This window comes from Coenobita brevimanus, chromosome 76, assembly GCF_032717465.1.
Source record: "Coenobita brevimanus isolate Jiangsu-jjx chromosome 76, ASM3271746v2, whole genome shotgun sequence".
In the NCBI taxonomy this organism is placed as follows: Eukaryota; Metazoa; Arthropoda; class Malacostraca; order Decapoda; family Coenobitidae; genus Coenobita; species Coenobita brevimanus.
Window position 1 is genome coordinate 7,554,799 of NC_137029.1, and position 7,230 is coordinate 7,562,028.

A 7,230-nucleotide genomic window follows, 5' to 3' on the forward strand; every position below is an offset into this window, starting at 1 on the left:
GCCTTGACCTTGTTTCTTTATTCAGATTTATTAACTTTTTATTCTCCATGGGTTCCATCTAAATAATTTCTTCATTATGCAGAGCATCTCATAATATCAAGTTATAATAAATGGAAGTTACGAGCAGCTGATCTGTGGTACTTGGGGGCGCCTACCATACACTCACAAGGGCTCGTATTCTCCCCAGGTAAGGAAGCTCCCTAATCCCTATTTCTCATCAATTTATTTTTGGATATGGGTGGTTAATATCCTTCCGTACATTATTTTCGCAAAGTATGGTGGTATTGGAAACATGTAACACGGTAGAGGACATTAAGGTGTAATAAACTAAATAAATCGTTTAGGAAAAGGGATTAGGGAGCTTCCTCAGCCGATGATAATACGGGCATTGGTGTGATACTATCTTCAGGTGACTTCAGAGTGGAATAAACCAAGTGGCTTCCTGTAAGTGAGTAGCCTATCCACGGGCCCCTAGACTCTTAATGGGCAGGAAGGGACAGGACGATAGCTAGATAAATAATGAGAATTCGATGTGCTTAAAATGCATGTCTCTTTACGGAATGCGTTCGCCAGTAAGACAAACAAAACGGGTGTCACAAATAGCCGCCAGGAAAATGGACGCTTCACTGCATCTTAATCTTTCATCGACTTTGCTCAGGCCAGGACAGACTCTGTAGTGCAAGGGTTAATGAAGGCTACATCTAACCCCTTCAGTTTGAATAGTCTTCCCTGAGCAGAATCCAATCGTCTGGTAGGAGCAAGAACAGTATAACAATAACTTCCTTGGACTAAGGTGTCAATAAACGGCTCTTTGTGTGTGTGTGTGTGTGTGTGTGTGTGTGTGTGTGTGTGAGAGAGAGAGAGAGAGAGAGAGAGAGAGAGAGAGAGAGAGAGAGAACAAAAAGGAGAACTAAGAGAGCCGAACACTCGCTCTACACGTGATTTAAGGACTGAATATTTGACTTTGCCCTGTGACCTTAACCTACGACAGATTGTTCTCAAAATCGAATCTTTTCATCCTTGGCTGATCCCCAATACTTCCACCAAATTTAGTCCTGATCAAATGAAAACTATTTGAGTTATAGGGTTGCACATTTGATTTTGCCCTGTGACACTGACGCTAGACGGACTGCTCTGACCATTCTTGCATTATCCTTAATTCTTCCGCAAAATTTAGTCTACCGTATATCTGATGAAAACTGTTGAAATTAACCTTGCTATGTGACCTTGGTTTTGGCCACATGGTTATAATTACCACCACACCACATGGTTATAACTTATAAACACCACCACACCACATGATTATAAACACCACCACACCACATGCTCATAAACACCATTACACCACATGCTCATAATCACCAACACACCACATGGTGATAAACACCACCACACCACATGCTCCTAAACACCGCCACACAAGTTGCTCATAAACACCACCACACCTCATGCTCATAAACATCACCACACCACAAGGTTATAAGCATGGCCACACGTTAATAAACACCCACACATTTCATCAGTTATATTCCAGTGTCATAAAAGTCACTCGTAAACAACACATGTTTTTTTTGTTTTTTTTTTTTTTGTTCTGTTACGTGTTTTTCATGAAAATAGAACCAATTAATATTCTTTCCAGTTTACAAAATTATCGTTGTTACTCGGCTGAGATAAGTTGGCATAAATGAATAAGAAAAAAAAAAATCGATCGCACGTAGCGGGCGACCTGCACATACACTACAGTTTGAAAATTTAAGTAAACAGTGAAGAAGCACACTTATGTCATGGCAGGAAATCAGAAACCGTCCCTGATCACAACGCAGCTTTTTGACCCACATAATCTGAAATCTTAGGTATGGTTTGTTCATGGGTATCATTCTTTTAAATCGTGAGAGGCAGGGCAAGGAAACAGGAAGGTGGGGGACGGCCAAGTGGTAGACAGAGAGAGAAAAAAACTTATTCATCAAACTAATACAAAGACAAACGTGCTTCGAAGGTTTAAGTAGGGATAAAATAAAGACTGACTATAAATTAAGACTTTTTCTGTGTAATGTAAACATTTGTTCAGGTCATTCATTTTTTTTCCCATCCCCTGGAAATTGAGCACTCCCTTCAGATTAAAACCAATAGGAAGAGAATTGATGAAAGAACGCTGAATAGCACAGACGCTGATAACTGTACAAGGACAATAGTGACCATTTATAACAGCAGCTTCAGCGCGATCGTAAAATGACTTTTAAAATTAAGGTATAGTAACAAAAGAATGGCGGAAACAGTAAGAGAACTTTTTGAGAGTAAATGATTTGTGCCACAAGCACGTGAAGTCCTTTGATTTGCAATGTAGCTCAAGAACAATAACGGATATCCTAAAAGAAACATGACCAAGAACCTGTAAAAAGAATATATGAATACTTTTGTGTCAGTTGAGTATCCTTATGGAATTTTTATTGAGAGGAGGGTATAAGAATTACTCTTGCTGTTAAAAACAGACTTAAGAATAGGCTATGCATTAAAAGAAGCTGGGTGATCATGAGAAAAGAAGGGAATGATCATTCATCTTTGGGACAGAATGTAAATTAAGATTCCATGAATTATTATATCTTTTGTCTCTCCCACACACAGACATAATGCGTGAGTTATAATACTGATAAACATACCCCCCATACATTCCACGCCCACAGGTTCTGTGTATGACAACTAATTATACACCCGTAAATCTCCTCGCCCTAGTACTACCATACATCCCCATTCCCTTTACATGAGTCCAGTGTATGAGAACTAATTACACATCCAGACATCCCACGCCCACAAGTCCGGTGAGTGGGCGGGGCTGGAGAGGGAAGGCGGGGCAGGGTGGACGTGTGACAGCTGAGGCGGCCGCGTTATATAGCATAGACTCTGTAGAGGCCCTCACTCTCCCCCTACCGCCTGTGTCGCTTGGATTAGTGTCAGTCTGTGCGTGTGAGGGCCTAATAAACGCTGTCCACTTTAACCTGGCTTATAATTCTCTCTCGCTACTTGAATGCCAACCTGTAGAAAGAGGTTGACACTAGGATACGGTGCTGTCACAAAAAAGTGCTATGGAAAGGAAGTAACGCCGAAGAACTATCATAATCTTCCACTACACTACGGGAAAAACTGCAAAAAGACAAAGATCTCCTCCAAGTTAAGGTGGACGAACTATAGGTGGGTAGCAGTGGGATTAATTCCTTCACCATCGTCACATATTTTTGAAATTTACTTTTGCTGCCTGCCAGACGATTTTATTCATCATATGAAAAACTCAAAATGCAAGAGCTAATGAAGGTCATATTTAAGACAATCAGGTTGCAGTTCCTATACTAAACTGAATGAAATCGTCTGCAGCTAGTATTAAAGAAGTTAATATGAAGTACTCTGGCTGAAAGAATTAAGGATCTTGACACCAAGATTAAGTGAGCCTGAGTTTCTGCTTCTGTGCATGGCCTGTGTTTTTGTTTGTGTGCGCCAGTGACTCCTTCGAGATATCGCTGTATGATTTGCCTGCGCATTTGTAGCTTCGTGAAGAGAACACGCATAATGGTAAGGCTGCTTTCATGAAGGGCACAACAGGCGGATGCTTATGAAAATATGTGGCTGGGAAATACTCATGAAGAAGAAAAGTTAACTGTAAATGTATTGACTTTGCAAGTGGTGCGTACTTTTTTTTTTTTTTTTTTTTTATCATCTGTCTACTGTTAACAGAAAAATGTAAGAGATGAAGGAGACACTTGTGCTCCTGATACATTAGTCCGTATTGGTCTGCCACTTACAAATGAACAAAAGGATGCAAGTTATAGGTGAAATTAATATAATGTGACGTGATGATAAAATAGAAGCGTTTTACCTCAGTTAATCAAGTTACACTCCCGAGGGGGGGGGGGCCTGGGATCTCAGCCTGCTTTCCCGTCTTCCTTCTTTTGTCTTCCCATCCATTCGTTTATACTCGTAATGTTATTCTTTTATTCATTTCAGCCAGTATGAATTACACAACCCTCCAGTCTACACCACCTAAACCGCCAATACACATACTCTACAGTACACCATGCGCCCACTTCACCATTCACCCCAAAAACCTTTCTCATGTTTATAGCAAAATAAGAATACCCACGGACATAACTCTCCCTGGTCCGGATGTAGAAAGAGGTCTTCGTTGTCTAAAATCTGGTCGGTGTGGAGGTCTACCGGTGTGCAAAATTTCGTCCTCCTAGGTCACGAACTATGACCGTCCGTTGAAGACACACACACACACACACACACACACACACACACACACACACACACACACACACACACACACACACACACACACAATGCCACCGTAGTTTGTACCATTAATATACGTGAAGAAAAGAAGGTGCTATAAACAAAATAAATCGGCGATGAAACGGTGTGAAAACTCATGCAAAGAGATGGACTGATACATGGCTCATAGTCCGATCCACAAACAACCTTTCCCGTCGTGAATGAGATCTGTTTCAGCAAGAAAGACAAAATTATAAGTGCAGAAGTCAAATCAGTTAGGAAAAGGTGCTACGATAGCTCCCAAGACAATGAAAATACGGGCCCTTATGCCACGGAATCAGAGACGGCAATTCTGTAGGGTTCTGTGGGTCCTCCCCCCCATTTTTTTTTTCTCTCTCTCTCACTCCCCAACACCCCAGATTCACTGAGCAGATAGGTAAGGCGAGACGGCAGACAGGTGGGTCAGGTGGATGGACGATGTGAAAGTAACAAAATCACTGCTTTTAGCACCTGAGGAAGTGGGAAGCTGAGGGGAAGGTCCACACGCAAGAAGTCACTCTCGCTCTCCACGTAATCTGACTGAGTGGGAGCTAAACTGTGATTGAAGAGAGAGAGAGTGAGAGAGAGAGAGAGAGAGTGTGTGTGTAATGTGTATTGATTATATATATATATATATATATATATATATATATATATATATATATATATATATATATATATACAGTATATATATATATATATATATATATATATATATATATATATATATATACTTGGAAGAGTGTGTGTGTGTGTGTGTGTGTGTGTGTGTGTGTGTGTGTGTGTGTGTGTGTGTGTGTGTGTTTGTGTGTGTGTGACAACAGAGTATTAGGGATCCTTCACACACCGCACTGCCTTATAGTTGGTATAAAGATACGTGTGTACTTCGTCATGCCAAGACGTGGTCTGGTATATTACATGGGATGCCCCTGTACCTAGTGATATAATCTGATACTGTGCGTCAAGGATAGTAAAATGTATTATTACGGTACTGTAGGATGTTTGTACAGTACTGTGGCGTGTGGTGTCAGTGTTTACAGGTAACGGTAACTCCCAGCCCCATTTTGCCTCCTTCAGAGTGTAGGATAGAATAGCCTTCGGTCACAGGGCATCCCAACCCTAGAACTCTACCACCAGACCACCAGGTGTCATGTTATATCGGCTGAACGTACTGATATAAGTGGTCTTGAATTTGGACTTGCATTATTCAGAGAAAAGCCCCATAATAAAAACAGTCATCTCTTGCCAGGACTATGAAGTAGTGATGTGTTTCCTGGGGACTGCTGAGTGGGAGCATTTTCTTTTTTCTTTGTTGGGGGGGCAGGGGTGGCGATGGCACGACTGGAGGCGATAATAATTCTGGTTTTGTTATAGGAAGGTCTCAATCAGCATCTGTTTGTAAAGGTCTTAATAAATTTTTTTTCTCGTCCAAGTGGATGTTACTGTTGTTCTGTATGGGTTATGGGACTTGCTTTCTAATGGGGGATGCCACGTTTATACGCCTTTCCTTGATAGCACTGCTGTCGCTGCTCGGGTGGCGTTGACTTTAGAAGGACCTGGGCAGTCAGTCAGGCAGGACCGAGATACACAAACTCACTGACAATCAGTTCCCCGTCGTAGCTCAGGCTTTGATTTACAGGAAGGAGAAGGAGGCTGTTGAATCTTCCTCTGTCTCCTGTTCTAACTTCATAAACAAATTTTAGTTACAAGACGAAAAATGCTGCAGGTTATAACTGTTTTATGCAGGAAGACCGGAAAAGCGAATGAAAATTAACCCTTGCCTAGTTGTTCCTGCAAAAACATACCTAAGTTACGACGACAGGGAATTGATCGATATTTTGATAATCTCCTGCCAGGTTTGAAAGTTGGCAATAATAATTTTCTGTGGTGGTGGTAACTATGGATAGACAGGAGAGGCCATCTGATTTACTGTGGTGTTTACCTACGGGATGGTGGTGAATCCTTGCTAATACCGTTGATTCCAGTGAAAGGCTACATTCTCTCTCTTCAGCTGGTAGAGTTGTCTGTCGATGGTCGCAAAGCCGGGAACACTGATAATATGATAAAAGCCCCAGCAAGGCACGTACTTTGGCGGCTTGGTGGACATGAGATGTTATGGATGGTCAGTAGTTGGCTCAGGTCTGACTGTATTTAACTTGAGATGATGTGACCCATATAGGAAATTGAGATGCAGTGTAGAGTCCACCTCGAGTGCTTGAGTTTTAGTTCAACGTCCTTAGTGAAATACCTTGGCTAAGTGTTGAACGTGGAACAACCAGGTGGGGGAAATAAAGCCGGGCTTATATCCCATGCGAGGCTCTGCACTATAGAATTCAATAATTCATTGCTCTTCGGAAGGTAACCGAACGCTGCAGAGGCCTAGGTACCCTACGCCAGAGGTGAAGGCAGTCTTTATACTGTTGGCTGGGTACCTACGAGTACCAGCATACTGGTTGTGGATTCAGGGTCGAGAAGATTTTGAGCCTTGTAAAGCCTCCAATGAGCCATCGGTTCTGGAAAGGGGCTATGCATCCCTGACTCTTTAACTTGTGGTAGCCAACACAGAAGCACGAGTGTGCATCTTGTATTTCATGCCAGGACGACGGGTAGACCAAGGCTCCTTGAGGATCCTATGACACAGTGCCGTCGCATCTATTCCATAGGATCCTACTGTGAAAACTTTGTACGACGTTTTTACGTCGTGATAGAGACAGACATTCTTACTGGACAGAAGATCAGCTATAGGAAATTCCTGACAGGATAGAAATGTGGCTGTGTGCGTTTGGTGAGGACAACTTTACATTTGTCAGAGCTGTCTACAAATAGACCCTTTGTTGGAATTACCTGCTTCAAAGGCGATGTTGGTCAATTGCATTACTGGTCGTCATCCATTGGTATTTCCCGTTGTGACTGAGTCGCTGGAGGGAC